Below are 16,644 nucleotides of genomic sequence, written 5' to 3'. Positions count from 1 at the left end.
TCAAAATTTGGCTAAAAAAACACATGTTCCTCACATTTCTGTGGCAGAAAGTTCTGGAATCTGAGAGGAGCCACAAATTTCCTTCTATCCATCGTTCCCCCAAGTCTCCCGATAAAAATGATACCTCACTTGTGTGGGTAGGCCTAGCGCCCGCGACAGGAAACACCCCAAAGCGCAACGTGGATACATCCAAATTTTTGGAAGAAAACTGAGGTGTTTTTTGCGAAGTGCCTACCTGTAGATTTTGGCCTCTAGCTCAGCCGGCACCTAGGGAAACCTACCAAACATGTGCATTTCTGAAAACTAGAGACCTAGGGGAATCCAAGGAGGGGTGACTTGCGGGGCTCGGACCAGGTTCTGTTACCCAGAATCCTTTGCAAACCTCAAAATTTGGCTAAAAAAACACATGTTCCTCACATATCTGTGGCAGAAAGTTCTGGAATCTGAGAGGAGCCACAAATTTCCTTCCACCCAGCATTCCCCCAAGTCTCCCGATAAAAATGATACCTCGCTTGTGTGGGTAGGCCTAGCGCCGGCGACAGGAAACGCCCCAAAGCGCAACGTGGACACATCCAAATTTTTTGAAGAAAACAGAGGTGTTTTTTGCGAAGGGCCTACCTGTAGATTTTGGCCTCTAGCTCAGCCGGCACCTATTGAAACCTACCAAACCTGTGCATTTCTGAAAACTAGAGACCTAGGGGAATCCAAGGAGGGGTGACTTGCGGGGCTCGGACCAGGTTCTGTTACCCAGAATCCTTTGCAAACCTCAAAATTTGGCTAAAAAAACACATGTTCCTCACATTTCTGTGGCAGAAAGATCTGGAATCTGAGAGGAGCCACAAATTTCCTTCCACCCAGCGTTCCCCCAAGTCTCCCGATAAAAATGATACCTCACTTGTGTGGGTAGGCCTAGCGCCCGCGACAGGAAACGCCCCAAAGCGCAACGTGGACACATCCAAATTTTTGGAAGAAAACAGAGGTGTTTTTTGCGAAGTGCCTACCTGTAGAATTTGGCCTCTAGCTCAGCCGGCACCTAGGGAAACCTACCAAACCTGTGCATTTCTGAAAACTAGAGACCAAGGGGAATCCAAGATGGGGTGACTTGCGGAGCTCGGACCAGGTTCTGTTACCCAGAATCCTTTGCAAACCTCAAAATTTGGATAAAAAAACACATGTTCCTCACATTTCTGTGGCAGAAAGTTCTGGAATCTGAGAGGAGCCAAAATTTCCTTCCACCCAGCGTTCCCACAAGTCTCCCGATAAAAATGATACCTCACTTGTGTGGGTAGGCTTAGCGTCCGCGACAGGAAACGCCCCAAAGCGCAACGTGGACACATTCAAATTTTTGAAAGAAAACAGGTGTTTTTTGCGAAGTGCCTACCTGTAGATTTTGGCCTCTAGCTCAGCCGGCACATAGGGAAACCTACCAAACATGTGCATTTCTGAAAACTAGAGACCTAGGGGAATCCAAGGAGGGGTGACTTGTGGGGCTCGGACAAGGTTCTGTTACCCAGAATCCTTTGCAAACCTCAAAATTTGCCTAAAAAAACACATGTTCCTCACATTTCTGTGGCAGAAAAATCTGGAATCTGAGAGGAGCCACAAATTTCCTTCCACCCAGCGTTCCCCCAAGTCTCCCGATAAAAATGATACCTCGCTTGTGTGGGTAGGCCTAGCGACGGCGACAGGAAACGCCCCAAAGCGCAACGTGGACACATCCAAATTTTTGAAAGAAAACAAAGGTGTTTTTTTCGAAGTGCCTACCTGTAGATTTTGGCCTCTAGCTCAGCCGGCACCTAGGGAAACCTACCAAACCTGTGCATTTCTGAAAACTAGAGACCTAGGGGAATCCAAGGAGGGGTGACTTGCGGGGCTCGGACCAGGTTCTGTTACCCAGAATCCTTTGCAAACCTCAAAATTTGGTTAAAAAAACACATTTTCCTCACATTTCTGTGGCAGAAAGTTCTGGAATCTGAGAGGAGCCACAAATTTCCTTCCACCCAGCGTTCCCCCAAGTCTCCCGATAAAAATGATACGTCATTTGTGTGGGTAGGCCTAGCGCCCGCGACAGGAAACGCCCCAAAGCGCAACGTGGACACATCCAAATTTTTGGAAGAAAACAGAGGTGTTTTTTGCGAAGTGCCTACCTGTAGATTTTGGCCTCTAGCTCAGCCGGCACCTAGGGAAACCTACCAAACCTGTGCATTTCTGAAAACTAGAGACCTAGGGGAATCCAAGGAGGGGTGACTTGTGGGGCTCGGACCAGGTTTTGTTACCCAGAATCCTTTGCAAACCTCAAATTTTGGCTAAAAAAACACATGTTCCTCACATTTCTGTGGCAGAAAGTTCTGGAATCTGAGAGGAGCCACAAATTTCCTTCCACCCAGCGTTCCCACAAGTCTCCCGATAAAAATGATACCTCACTTGTGTGGGTAGGCCTAGCGCCCGCAACAGGAAACGCCCCAAAGCGCAACGTGGATACATCCAAATTTTTGGAAGAAAACTGAGGTGTTTTTTGCGAAGTGCCTACCTGTAGATTTTGGCCTCTAGCTCAGCCGGCACCTAGGGAAACCTACCAAACATGTGCATTTCTGAAAACTAGAGACCTAGGGGAATCCAAGGAGGGGTGACTTGCCGGGCTCGGACCAGGTTCTGTTAACCAGAATCCTTTGCAAACCTCAAAATTTGGCTAAAAAAACACATGTTCCTTAAATTTCTGTGGCAGAAAGTTCTGGAATCTGAGAGGAGCCACAAATTTCCTTCCTCCCAGCGTTCCCCCAAGTCTCCCGATAAAAATGATACCTCACTTGTGTGGGTAGGCCTAGCGCCCGCGACAGGAAACGCCCCAAAGCGCAACGTAGACACATCCAAATTTTTGGAGGAAAACAGAGGTGTTTTTTGCGAAGTGCCTACCTGTAGATTTTGGCCTCTAGCTCAGCCGGCACCTAGGGAAACCTACCAAACCTGTGCATTTCTGAAAACTAGAGACCTAGGGGAATCCAAGGAGGGGTGACTTGCGGGGCTCGGACCAGGTTCTGTTACCCAGAATCCTTTGCAAACCTCTAAATTTGGCTACAAAAACACATGTTCCTCACATTTCTGTGGCAGAAAGTTCTGGAATCTAAGAGGAGCCACAAATTTCCTTCTACCCAGCGTTCCCCCAAGTCTTCCGATAAAAATGATACCTCACTTGTGTGGGTAGGCCTAGCGCCCGCAACAGGAAACGCCCCAAAGCGCAACGTGGACACATCCAAATTTTTGGAAGAAAACAGAGGTGTTTTTTTGCGAAGTGTCTACCTGTAGATTTTGGCCTCTAGCTCAGCCGGCACCTAGGGAAACCTACCAAACCTGTGCATTTCTGAAAACTAGAGATGTAGGCGGAATCCAAGGAGGGGTGACTTGAGGGCCTCGGACCAGGTTCTGATACCCAGAATCCTTTGCAAACCTCAAAATTTGGCTAAAAAAACACATGTTCCTCACATTTCTGTGGCAGAAAGTTCTGGAATCTGAGAGGAGCCACAAATTTCCTTCCACCCATCGTTCCCCCAAGTCTCCCGATAAAAATGATACCTCACTTGTGTGGGTAGGCCTAGCGCCCGCAACAGGAAACGCCCCAAAGCGCAACGTGGATACATCCAAATTTTTGGAAGAAAACTGAGGTGTTTTTTGCGAAGTGCCTACCTGTAGATTTTGGCCTCTAGCTCAGCCGGCACCTAGGGAAACCTACCAAACATGTGCATTTCTGAAAACTAGAGACCTAGGGGAATCCAAGGAGGGGTGACTTGCCGGGCTCGGACCAGGTTCTGTTACCCAGAATCCTTTGCAAACCTCAAAATTTGGCTAAAAAAACACATGTTCCTTACATTTCTGTGGCAGAAAGTTCTGGAATCTGAGAGGAGCCACAAATTTCCTTCCTCCCAGCGTTCCCCCAAGTCTCCCGATAAAAATGATACCTCACTTGTGTGGGTAGGCCTAGCGCCCGCGACAGGAAACGCCCCAAAGCGCAACGTAGACACATCCAAATTTTTGGAGGAAAACAGAGGTGTTTTTTGCGAAGTGCCTACCTGTAGATTTTGGCCTCTAGCTCAGCCGGCACCTAGGGAAACCTACCAAACCTGTGCATTTCTGAAAACTAGAGACCTAGGGGAATCCAAGGAGGGGTGACTTGCGGGGCTCGGACCAGGTTCTGTTACCCAGAATCCTTTGCAAACCTCTAAATTTGGCTACAAAAACACATGTTCCTCACATTTCTGTGGCAGAAAGTTCTGGAATCTGAGAGGAGCCACAAATTTCCTTCCACCCAGCGTTCCCCCAAGTCTTCCGATAAAAATGATACCTCACTTGTGTGGGTAGGCCTAGCGCCCGCAACAGGAAACGCCCCAAAGCGCAACGTTCCACATCCAAATTTTTGGAAGAAAACAGAGGTGTTTTTTTGCGAAGTGTCTACCTGTAGATTTTGGCCTCTAGCTCAGCCGGCACCTAGGGAAACCTACCAAACCTGTGCATTTCTGAAAACTAGAGATGTAGGCGGAATCCAAGGAGGGGTGACTTGAGGGCCTCGGACCAGGTTCTGTTACCCAGAATCCTTTGCAAACCTCAAAATTTGGCTAAAAAAACACATGTTCCTCACATTTCTGTGGCAGAAAGTTCTGGAATCTGAGAGGAGCCACAAATTTCCTTCTATCCATCGTTCCCCCAAGTCTCCCGATAAAAATGATACCTCACTTGTGTGGGTAGGCCTAGCGCCCGCGACAGGAAACGCCCCAAAGCGCAACGTGGATACATCCAAATTTTTGGAAGAAAACTGAGGTGTTTTTTGCGAAGTGCCTACCTGTAGATTTTGGCCTCTAGCTCAGCCGGCACCTAGGGAAACCTACCAAACATGTGCATTTCTGAAAACTAGAGACCTAGGGGAATCCAAGGAGGGGTGACTTGCGGGGCTCGGACCAGGTTCTGTTACCCAGAATCCTTTGCAAACCTCAAAATTTGGCTAAAAAAACACATGTTCCTCACATATCTGTGGCAGAAAGTTCTGGAATCTGAGAGGAGCCACAAATTTCCTTCCACCCAGCATTCCCCCAAGTCTCCCGATAAAAATGATACCTCGCTTGTGTGGGTAGGCCTAGCGCCGGCGACAGGAAACGCCCCAAAGCGCAACGTGGACACATCCAAATTTTTTGAAGAAAACAGAGGTGTTTTTTGCGAAGGGCCTACCTGTAGATTTTGGCCTCTAGCTCAGCCGGCACCTATTGAAACCTACCAAACCTGTGCATTTCTGAAAACTAGAGACCTAGGGGAATCCAAGGAGGGGTGACTTGCGGGGCTCGGACCAGGTTCTGTTACCCAGAATCCTTTGCAAACCTCAAAATTTGGCTAAAAAAAACACATGTTCCTCACATTTCTGTGGCAGAAAGATCTGGAATCTGAGAGGAGCCACAAATTTCCTTCCACCCAGCGTTCCCCCAAGTCTCCCGATAAAAATGATACCTCACTTGTGTGGGTAGGCCTAGCGCCCGCGACAGGAAACGCCCCAAAGCGCAACGTGGACACATCCAAATTTTTGGAAGAAAACAGAGGTGTTTTTTGCGAAGTGCCTACCTGTAGATTTTGGCCTCTAGCTCAGCCGGCACCTAGGGAAACCTACCAAACCTGTGCATTTCTGAAAACTAGAGACCAGGGGGAATCCAAGATGGGGTGACTTGCGGAGCTCGGACCAGGTTCTGTTACCCAGAATCCTTTGCAAACCTCAAAATTTGGATAAAAAAACACATGTTCCTCACATTTCTGTGGCAGAAAGTTCTGGAATCTGAGAGGAGCCAAAATTTCCTTCCACCCAGCGTTCCCACAAGTCTCCCGATAAAAATGATACCTCACTTGTGTGGGTAGGCTTAGCGTCCGCGACAGGAAACGCCCCAAAGCGCAACGTGGACACATTCAAATTTTTGAAAGAAAACAGAGGTGTTTTTTGCGAAGTGCCTACCTGTAGATTTTGGCCTCTAGCTCAGCCGGCACATAGGGAAACCTACCAAACATGTGCATTTCTGAAAACTAGAGACCTAGGGGAATCCAAGGAGGGGTGACTTGTGGGGCTCGGACAAGGTTCTGTTACCCAGAATCCTTTGCAAACCTCAAAATTTGCCTAAAAAAACACATGTTCCTCACATTTCTGTGGCAGAAAGTTCTGGAATCTGAGAGGAGCCACAAATTTCCTTCCACCCAGCGTTCCCCCAAGTCTCCCGATAAAAATGATACCTCGCTTGTGTGGGTAGGCCTAGCGACGGCGACAGGAAACGCCCCAAAGCGCAACGTGGACACATCCAAATTTTTGAAAGAAAACAAAGGTGTTTTTTTCGAAGTGCCTACCTGTAGATTTAGGCCTCTAGCTCAGCCGGCACCTAGGGAAACCTACCAAACCTGTGCATTTCTGAAAACTAGAGACCTAGGGGAATCCAAGGAGGGGTGACTTGCGGGGCTCGGACCAGGTTCTGTTACCCAGAATCCTTTGCAAACCTCAAAATTTGGCTAAAAAAACACATTTTCCTCACATTTCTGTGGCAGAAAGTTCTGGAATCTGAGAGGAGCCACAAATTTCCTTCCACCCAGCGTTCCCCCAAGTCTACCGAAAAAAATGATACGTCACTTGTGTGGGTAGGCCTAGCGCCCGCGACAGGAAACGCCCCAAAGCGCAACGTGGACACATCCCAATTTTTGGAAGAAAACAGAGGTGTTTTTTGCGAAGTGCCTACCTGTAGATTTTGGCCTCTAGCTCAGCCGGCACCTAGGGAAACCTACCAAACCTGTGCATTTCTGAAAACTAGAGACCTAGGGGAATCCAAGGAGGGGTGACTTGTGGGGCTCGGACCAGGTTTTGTTACCCAGAATCCTTTGCAAACCTCAAATTTTGGCTAAAAAAACACATGTTCCTCACATTTCTGTGGCAGAAAGTTCTGGAATCTGAGAGGAGCCACAAATTTCCTTCCACCCAGCGTTCCCACAAGTCTCCCGATAAAAATGATACCTCACTTGTGTGGGTAGGCCAAGCGCCCGCAACAGGAAACGCCCCAAAGCGCAACGTGGATACATCCAAATTTTTGGAAGAAAACTGAGGTGTTTTTTGCGAAGTGCCTACCTGTAGATTTTGGCCTCTAGCTCAGCCGGCACCTATGGAAACCTACCAAACATGTGCATTTCTGAAAACTAGAGACCTAGGGGAATCCAAGGAGGGGTGACTTGCCGGGCTCAGACCAGGTTCTGTTACCCAGAATCCTTTGCAAACCTCAAAATTTGGCAAAAAAAAACACATGTTCCTTACATTTCTGTGGCAGAAAGTTCTGGAATCTGAGAGGAGCCACAAATTTCCTTCCTCCCAGCGTTCCCCCAAGTCTCCCGATAAAAATGATACCTCACTTGTGTGGGTAGGCCTAGCGCCCGCGACAGGAAACGCCCCAAAGCGCAACGTAGACACATCCAAATTTTTGGAGGAAAACAGAGGTGTTTTTTGCGAAGTGCCTACCTGTAGATTTTGGCCTCTAGCTCAGCCGGCACCTAGGGAAACCTACCAAACCTGTGCATTTCTGAAAACTAGAGACCTAGGGGAATCCAAGGAGGGGTGACTTGCGGGGCTCGGACCAGGTTCTGTTACCCAGAATCCTTTGCAAACCTCTAAATTTGGCTACAAAAACACATGTTCCTCACATTTCTGTGGCAGAAAGTTCTGGAATCTGAGAGGAGCCACAAATTTCCTTCCACCCAGCGTTCCCCCAAGTCTTCCGATAAAAATGATACCTCACTTGTGTGGGTAGGCCTAGCGCCCGCAACAGGAAACGCCCCAAAGCGCAACGTGGACACATCCAAATTTTTGGAAGAAAACAGAGGTGTTTTTTTGCGAAGTGTATACCTGTAGATTTTGGCCTCTAGCTCAGCCGGCACCTAGGGAAACCTACCAAACCTGTGCATTTCTGAAAACTAGAGATGTAGGCGGAATCCAAGGAGGGGTGACTTGAGGGCCTCGGACCAGGTTCTGTTACCCAGAATCCTTTGCAAACCTCAAAATTTGGCTAAAAAAACACATGTTCCTCACATTTCTGTGGCAGAAAGTTCTGGAATCTGAGAGGAGCCACAAATTTCCTTCTATCCATCGTTCCCCCAAGTCTCCCGATAAAAATGATACCTCACTTGTGTGGGTAGGCCTAGCGCCCGCGACAGGAAACGCCCCAAAGCGCAACGTGGATACATCCAAATTTTTGGAAGAAAACTGAGGTGTTTTTTGCGAAGTGCCTACCTGTAGATTTTGGCCTCTAGCTCAGCCGGCACCTAGGGAAACCTACCAAACATGTGCATTTCTGAAAACTAGAGACCTAGGGGAATCCAAGGAGGGGTGACTTGCGGGGCTCGGACCAGGTTCTGTTACCCAGAATCCTTTGCAAACCTCAAAATTTGGCTAAAAAAACACATGTTCCTCACATATCTGTGGCAGAAAGTTCTGGAATCTGAGAGGAGCCACAAATTTCCTTCCACCCAGCATTCCCCCAAGTCTCCCGATAAAAATGATACCTCGCTTGTGTGGGTAGGCCTAGCGCCGGCGACAGGAAACGCCCCAAAGCGCAACGTGGACACATCCAAATTTTTTGAAGAAAACAGAGGTGTTTTTTGCGAAGGGCCTACCTGTAGATTTTGGCCTCTAGCTCAGCCGGCACCTATTGAAACCTACCAAACCTGTGCATTTCTGAAAACTAGAGACCTAGGGGAATCCAAGGAGGGGTGACTTGCGGGGCTCGGACCAGGTTCTGTTACCCAGAATCCTTTGCAAACCTCAAAATTTGGCTAAAAAAACACATGTTCCTCACATTTCTGTGGCAGAAAGATCTGGAATCTTAGAGGAGCCACAAATTTCCTTCCACCCAGCGTTCCCCCAAGTCTCCCGATAAAAATGATACCTCACTTGTGTGGGTAGGCCTAGCGCCCGCGACAGGAAACGCCCCAAAGCGCAACGTGGACACATCCAAATTTTTGGAAGAAAACAGAGGTGTTTTTTGCGAAGTGCCTACCTGTAGATTTTGGCCTCTAGCTCAGCCGGCACCTAGGGAAACCTACCAAACCTGTGCATTTCTGAAAACTAGAGACCAAGGGGAATCCAAGATGGGGTGACTTGCGGAGCTCGGACCAGGTTCTGTTACCCAGAATCCTTTGCAAACCTCAAAATTTGGATAAAAAAACACATGTTCCTCACATTTCTGTGGCAGAAAGTTCTGGAATCTGAGAGGAGCCAAAATTTCCTTCCACCCAGCGTTCCCACAAGTCTCCCGATAAAAATGATACCTCACTTGTGTGGGTAGGCTTAGCGTCCGCGACAGGAAACGCCCCAAAGCGCAACGTGGACACATTCAAATTTTTGAAAGAAAACAGAGGTGTTTTTTGCGAAGTGCCTACCTGTAGATTTTGGCCTCTAGCTCAGCCGGCACATAGGGAAACCTACCAAACATGTGCATTTCTGAAAACTAGAGACCTAGGGGAATCCAAGGAGGGGTGACTTGTGGGGCTCGGACAAGGTTCTGTTACCCAGAATCCTTTGCAAACCTCAAAATTTGGCTAAAAAAACACATGTTCCTCACATTTCTGTGGCAGAAAGATCTGGAATCTTAGAGGAGCCACAAATTTCCTTCCACCCAGCGTTCCCCCAAGTCTCCCGATAAAAATGATACCTCACTTGTGTGGGTAGGCCTAGCGCCCGCGACAGGAAACGCCCCAAAGCGCAACGTGGACACATCCAAATTTTTGGAAGAAAACAGAGGTGTTTTTTGCGAAGTGCCTACCTGTAGATTTTGGCCTCTAGCTCAGCCGGCACCTAGGGAAACCTACCAAACCTGTGCATTTCTGAAAACTAGAGACCAGGGGGAATCCAAGATGGGGTGACTTGCGGAGCTCGGACCAGGTTCTGTTACCCAGAATCCTTTGCAAACCTCAAAATTTGGATAAAAAAACACATGTTCCTCACATTTCTGTGGCAGAAAGTTCTGGAATCTGAGAGGAGCCAAAATTTCCTTCCACCCAGCGTTCCCACAAGTCTCCCGATAAAAATGATACCTCACTTGTGTGGGTAGGCTTAGCGTCCGCGACAGGAAACGCCCCAAAGCGCAACGTGGACACATTCAAATTTTTGAAAGAAAACAGAGGTGTTTTTTGCGAAGTGCCTACCTGTAGATTTTGGCCTCTAGCTCAGCCGGCACATAGGGAAACCTACCAAACATGTGCATTTCTGAAAACTAGAGACCTAGGGGAATCCAAGGAGGGGTGACTTGTGGGGCTCGGACAAGGTTCTGTTACCCAGAATCCTTTGCAAACCTCAAAATTTGCCTAAAAAAACACATGTTCCTCACATTTCTGTGGCAGAAAGTTCTGGAATCTGAGAGGAGCCACAAATTTCCTTCCACCCAGCGTTCCCCCAAGTCTCCCGATAAAAATGATACCTCGCTTGTGTGGGTAGGCCTAGCGACGGCGACAGGAAACGCCCCAAAGCGCAACGTGGACACATCCAAATTTTTGAAAGAAAACAAAGGTGTTTTTTTCGAAGTGCCTACCTGTAGATTTTGGCCTCTAGCTCAGCCGGCACCTAGGGAAACCTACCAAACCTGTGCATTTCTGAAAACTAGAGACCTAGGGGAATCCAAGGAGGGGTGACTTGCGGGGCTCGGACCAGGTTCTGTTACCCAGAATCCTTTGCAAACCTCAAAATTTGGCTAAAAAAACACATTTTCCTCACATTTCTGTGGCAGAAAGTTCTGGAATCTGAGAGGAGCCACAAATTTCCTTCCACCCAGCGTTCCCCCAAGTCTACCGAAAAAAATGATACGTCACTTGTGTGGGTAGGCCTAGCGCCCGCGACAGGAAACGCCCCAAAGCGCAACGTGGACACATCCCAATTTTTGGAAGAAAACAGAGGTGTTTTTTGCGAAGTGCCTACCTGTAGATTTTGGCCTCTAGCTCAGCCGGCACCTAGGGAAACCTACCAAACCTGTGCATTTCTGAAAACTAGAGACCTAGGGGAATCCAAGGAGGGGTGACTTGTGGGGCTCGGACCAGGTTTTGTTACCCAGAATCCTTTGCAAACCTCAAATTTTGGCTAAAAAAACACATGTTCCTCACATTTCTGTGGCAGAAAGTTCTGGAATCTGAGAGGAGCCACAAATTTCCTTCCACCCAGCGTTCCCACAAGTCTCCCGATAAAAATGATACCTCACTTGTGTGGGTAGGCCTAGCGCCCGCAACAGGAAACGCCCCAAAGCGCAACGTGGATACATCCAAATTTTTGGAAGAAAACTGAGGTGTTTTTTGCGAAGTGCCTACCTGTAGATTTTGGCCTCTAGCTCAGCCGGCACCTATGGAAACCTACCAAACATGTGCATTTCTGAAAACTAGAGACCTAGGGGAATCCAAGGAGGGGTGACTTGCCGGGCTCAGACCAGGTTCTGTTACCCAGAATCCTTTGCAAACCTCAAAATTTGGCTAAAAAAACACATGTTCCTTACATTTCTGTGGCAGAAAGTTCTGGAATCTGAGAGGAGCCACAAATTTCCTTCCTCCCAGCGTTCCCCCAAGTCTCCCGATAAAAATGATACCTCACTTGTGTGGGTAGGCCTAGCGCCCGCGACAGGAAACGCCCCAAAGCGCAACGTAGACACATCCAAATTTTTGGAGGAAAACAGAGGTGTTTTTTGCGAAGTGCCTACCTGTAGATTTTGGCCTCTAGCTCAGCCGGCACCTAGGGAAACCTACCAAACCTGTGCATTTCTGAAAACTAGAGACCTAGGGGAATCCAAGGAGGGGTGACTTGCGGGGCTCGGACCAGGTTCTGTTACCCAGAATCCTTTGCAAACCTCTAAATTTGGCTACAAAAACACATGTTCCTCACATTTCTGTGGCAGAAAGTTCTGGAATCTGAGAGGAGCCACAAATTTCCTTCCACCCAGCGTTCCCCCAAGTCTTCCGATAAAAATGATACCTCACTTGTGTGGGTAGGCCTAGCGCCCGCAACAGGAAACGCCCCAAAGCGCAACGTGGACACATCCAAATTTTTGAAAGAAAACAGAGGTGTTTTTTGCGAAGTGCCTACCTGTAGATTTTGGCCTCTAGCTCAGCCGGCACATAGGGAAACCTACCAAACATGTGCATTTCTGAAAACTAGAGACCTAGGGGAATCCAAGGAGGGGTGACTTGCGGGGCTCGGACCAGGTTCTGTTACCCAGAATCCTTTGCAAACCTCAAAATTTGGCTAAAAAAACACATGTTCCTCACATATCTGTGGCAGAAAGTTCTGGAATCTGAGAGGAGCCACAAATTTCCTTCCACCCAGCATTCCCCCAAGTCTCCCGATAAAAATGATACCTCGCTTGTGTGGGTAGGCCTAGCGCCGGCGACAGGAAACGCCCCAAAGCGCAACGTGGACACATCCAAATTTTTTTAAGAAAACAGAGGTGTTTTTTGCGAAGGGCCTACCTGTAGATTTTGGCCTCTAGCTCAGCCGGCACCTAGGGAAACCTACCAAACCTGTGCATTTCTGAAAACTAGAGACCAAGGGGAATCCAAGATGGGGTGACTTGCGGAGCTCGGACCAGGTTCTGTTACCCAGAATCCTTTGCAAACCTCAAAATTTGGATAAAAAAACACATGTTCCTCACATTTCTGTGGCAGAAAGTTCTGGAATCTGAGAGGAGCCAAAATTTCCTTCCACCCAGCGTTCCCACAAGTCTCCCGATAAAAATGATACCTCACTTGTGTGGGTAGGCTTAGCGTCCGCGACAGGAAACGCCCCAAAGCGCAACGTGGACACATTCAAATTTTTGAAAGAAAACAGAGGTGTTTTTTGCGAAGTGCCTACCTGTAGATTTTGGCCTCTAGCTCAGCCGGCACATAGGGAAACCTACCAAACATGTGCATTTCTGAAAACTAGAGACCTAGGGGAATCCAAGGAGGGGTGACTTGTGGGGCTCGGACAAGGTTCTGTTACCCAGAATCCTTTGCAAACCTCAAAATTTGGCTAAAAAAACACATGTTCCTCACATTTCTGTGGCAGAAAGATCTGGAATCTTAGAGGAGCCACAAATTTCCTTCCACCCAGCGTTCCCCCAAGTCTCCCGATAAAAATGATACCTCACTTGTGTGGGTAGGCCTAGCGCCCGCGACAGGAAACGCCCCAAAGCGCAACGTGGACACATCCAAATTTTTGGAAGAAAACAGAGGTGTTTTTTGCGAAGTGCCTACCTGTAGATTTTGGCCTCTAGCTCAGCCGGCACCTAGGGAAACCTACCAAACCTGTGCATTTCTGAAAACTAGAGACCAGGGGGAATCCAAGATGGGGTGACTTGCGGAGCTCGGACCAGGTTCTGTTACCCAGAATCCTTTGCAAACCTCAAAATTTGGATAAAAAAACACATGTTCCTCACATTTCTGTGGCAGAAAGTTCTGGAATCTGAGAGGAGCCAAAATTTCCTTCCACCCAGCGTTCCCACAAGTCTCCCGATAAAAATGATACCTCACTTGTGTGGGTAGGCTTAGCGTCCGCGACAGGAAACGCCCCAAAGCGCAACGTGGACACATTCAAATTTTTGAAAGAAAACAGAGGTGTTTTTTGCGAAGTGCCTACCTGTAGATTTTGGCCTCTAGCTCAGCCGGCACATAGGGAAACCTACCAAACATGTGCATTTCTGAAAACTAGAGACCTAGGGGAATCCAAGGAGGGGTGACTTGTGGGGCTCGGACAAGGTTCTGTTACCCAGAATCCTTTGCAAACCTCAAAATTTGCCTAAAAAAACACATGTTCCTCACATTTCTGTGGCAGAAAGTTCTGGAATCTGAGAGGAGCCACAAATTTCCTTCCACCCAGCGTTCCCCCAAGTCTCCCGATAAAAATGATACCTCGCTTGTGTGGGTAGGCCTAGCGACGGCGACAGGAAACGCCCCAAAGCGCAACGTGGACACATCCAAATTTTTGAAAGAAAACAAAGGTGTTTTTTTCGAAGTGCCTACCTGTAGATTTTGGCCTCTAGCTCAGCCGGCACCTAGGGAAACCTACCAAACCTGTGCATTTCTGAAAACTAGAGACCTAGGGGAATCCAAGGAGGGGTGACTTGCGGGGCTCGGACCAGGTTCTGTTACCCAGAATCCTTTGCAAACCTCAAAATTTGGCTAAAAAAACACATTTTCCTCACATTTCTGTGGCAGAAAGTTCTGCAATCTGAGAGGAGCCACAAATTTCCTTCCACCCAGCGTTCCCCCAAGTCTACCGAAAAAAATGATACGTCACTTGTGTGGGTAGGCCTAGCGCCCGCGACAGGAAACGCCCCAAAGCGCAACGTGGACACATCCCAATTTTTGGAAGAAAACAGAGGTGTTTTTTGCGAAGTGCCTACCTGTAGATTTTGGCCTCTAGCTCAGCCGGCACCTAGGGAAACCTACCAAACCTGTGCATTTCTGAAAACTAGAGACCTAGGGGAATCCAAGGAGGGGTGACTTGTGGGGCTCGGACCAGGTTTTGTTACCCAGAATCCTTTGCAAACCTCAAATTTTGGCTAAAAAAACACATGTTCCTCACATTTCTGTGGCAGAAAGTTCTGGAATCTGAGAGGAGCCACAAATTTCCTTCCACCCAGCGTTCCCACAAGTCTCCCGATAAAAATGATACCTCACTTGTGTGGGTAGGCCTAGCGCCCGCAACAGGAAACGCCCCAAAGCGCAACGTGGATACATCCAAATTTTTGGAAGAAAACTGAGGTGTTTTTTGCGAAGTGCCTACCTGTAGATTTTGGCCTCTAGCTCAGCCGGCACCTATGGAAACCTACCAAACATGTGCATTTCTGAAAACTAGAGACCTAGGGGAATCCAAGGAGGGGTGACTTGCCGGGCTCAGACCAGGTTCTGTTACCCAGAATCCTTTGCAAACCTCAAAATTTGGCTAAAAAAACACATGTTCCTTACATTTCTGTGGCAGAAAGTTCTGGAATCTGAGAGGAGCCACAAATTTCCTTCCTCCCAGCGTTCCCCCAAGTCTCCCGATAAAAATGATACCTCACTTGTGTGGGTAGGCCTAGCGCCCGCGACAGGAAACGCCCCAAAGCGCAACGTAGACACATCCAAATTTTTGGAGGAAAACAGAGGTGTTTTTTGCGAAGTGCCTACCTGTAGATTTTGGCCTCTAGCTCAGCCGGCACCTAGGGAAACCTACCAAACCTGTGCATTTCTGAAAACTAGAGACCTAGGGGAATCCAAGGAGGGGTGACTTGCGGGGCTCGGACCAGGTTCTGTTACCCAGAATCCTTTGCAAACCTCTAAATTTGGCTACAAAAACACATGTTCCTCACATTTCTGTGGCAGAAAGTTCTGGAATCTGAGAGGAGCCACAAATTTCCTTCCACCCAGCGTTCCCCCAAGTCTTCCGATAAAAATGATACCTCACTTGTGTGGGTAGGCCTAGCGCCCGCAACAGGAAACGCCCCAAAGCGCAACGTGGACACATCCAAATTTTTGGAAGAAAACAGAGGTGTTTTTTTGCGAAGTGTATACCTGTAGATTTTGGCCTCTAGCTCAGCCGGCACCTAGGGAAACCTACCAAACCTGTGCATTTCTGAAAACTAGAGATGTAGGCGGAATCCAAGGAGGGGTGACTTGAGGGCCTCGGACCAGGTTCTGTTACCCAGAATCCTTTGCAAACCTCAAAATTTGGCTAAAAAAACACATGTTCCTCACATTTCTGTGGCAGAAAGTTCTGGAATCTGAGAGGAGCCACAAATTTCCTTCTATCCATCGTTCCCCCAAGTCTCCCGATAAAAATGATACCTCACTTGTGTGGGTAGGCCTAGCGCCCGCGACAGGAAACGCCCCAAAGCGCAACGTGGATACATCCAAATTTTTGGAAGAAAACTGAGGTGTTTTTTGCGAAATGCCTACCTGTAGATTTTGGCCTCTAGCTCAGCCGGCACCTAGGGAAACCTACCAAACATGTGCATTTCTGAAAACTAGAGACCTAGGGGAATCCAAGGAGGGGTGACTTGCGGGGCTCGGACCAGGTTCTGTTACCCAGAATCCTTTGCAAACCTCAAAATTTGGCTAAAAAAACACATGTTCCTCACATATCTGTGGCAGAAAGTTCTGGAATCTGAGAGGAGCCACAAATTTCCTTCCACCCAGCATTCCCCCAAGTCTCCCGATAAAAATGATACCTCGCTTGTGTGGGTAGGCCTAGCGCCGGCGACAGGAAACGCCCCAAAGCGCAACGTGGACACATCCAAATTTTTTGAAGAAAACAGAGGTGTTTTTTGCGAAGGGCCTACCTGTAGATTTTGGCCTCTAGCTCAGCCGGCACCTATTGAAACCTACCAAACCTGTGCATTTCTGAAAACTAGAGACCTAGGGGAATCCAAGGAGGGGTGACTTGCGGGGCTCGGACCAGGTTCTGTTACCCAGAATCCTTTGCAAACCTCAAAATTTGGCTAAAAAAACACATGTTCCTCACATTTCTGTGGCAGAAAGATCTGGAATCTTAGAGGAGCCACAAATTTCCTTCCACCCAGCGTTCCCCCAAGTCTCCCGATAAAAATGATACCTCACTTGTGTGGGTAGGCCTAGCGCCCGCGACAGGAAACGCCCCAAAGC

The sequence above is a fragment of the Pleurodeles waltl genome, chromosome 2_2 (assembly GCF_031143425.1).
Source record: "Pleurodeles waltl isolate 20211129_DDA chromosome 2_2, aPleWal1.hap1.20221129, whole genome shotgun sequence".
NCBI lineage: Eukaryota > Metazoa > Chordata > Amphibia > Caudata > Salamandridae > Pleurodeles > Pleurodeles waltl.
The sequence above is the reverse complement of the archived record's forward strand: the minus strand, read 5'-3'. Positions refer to the sequence as shown.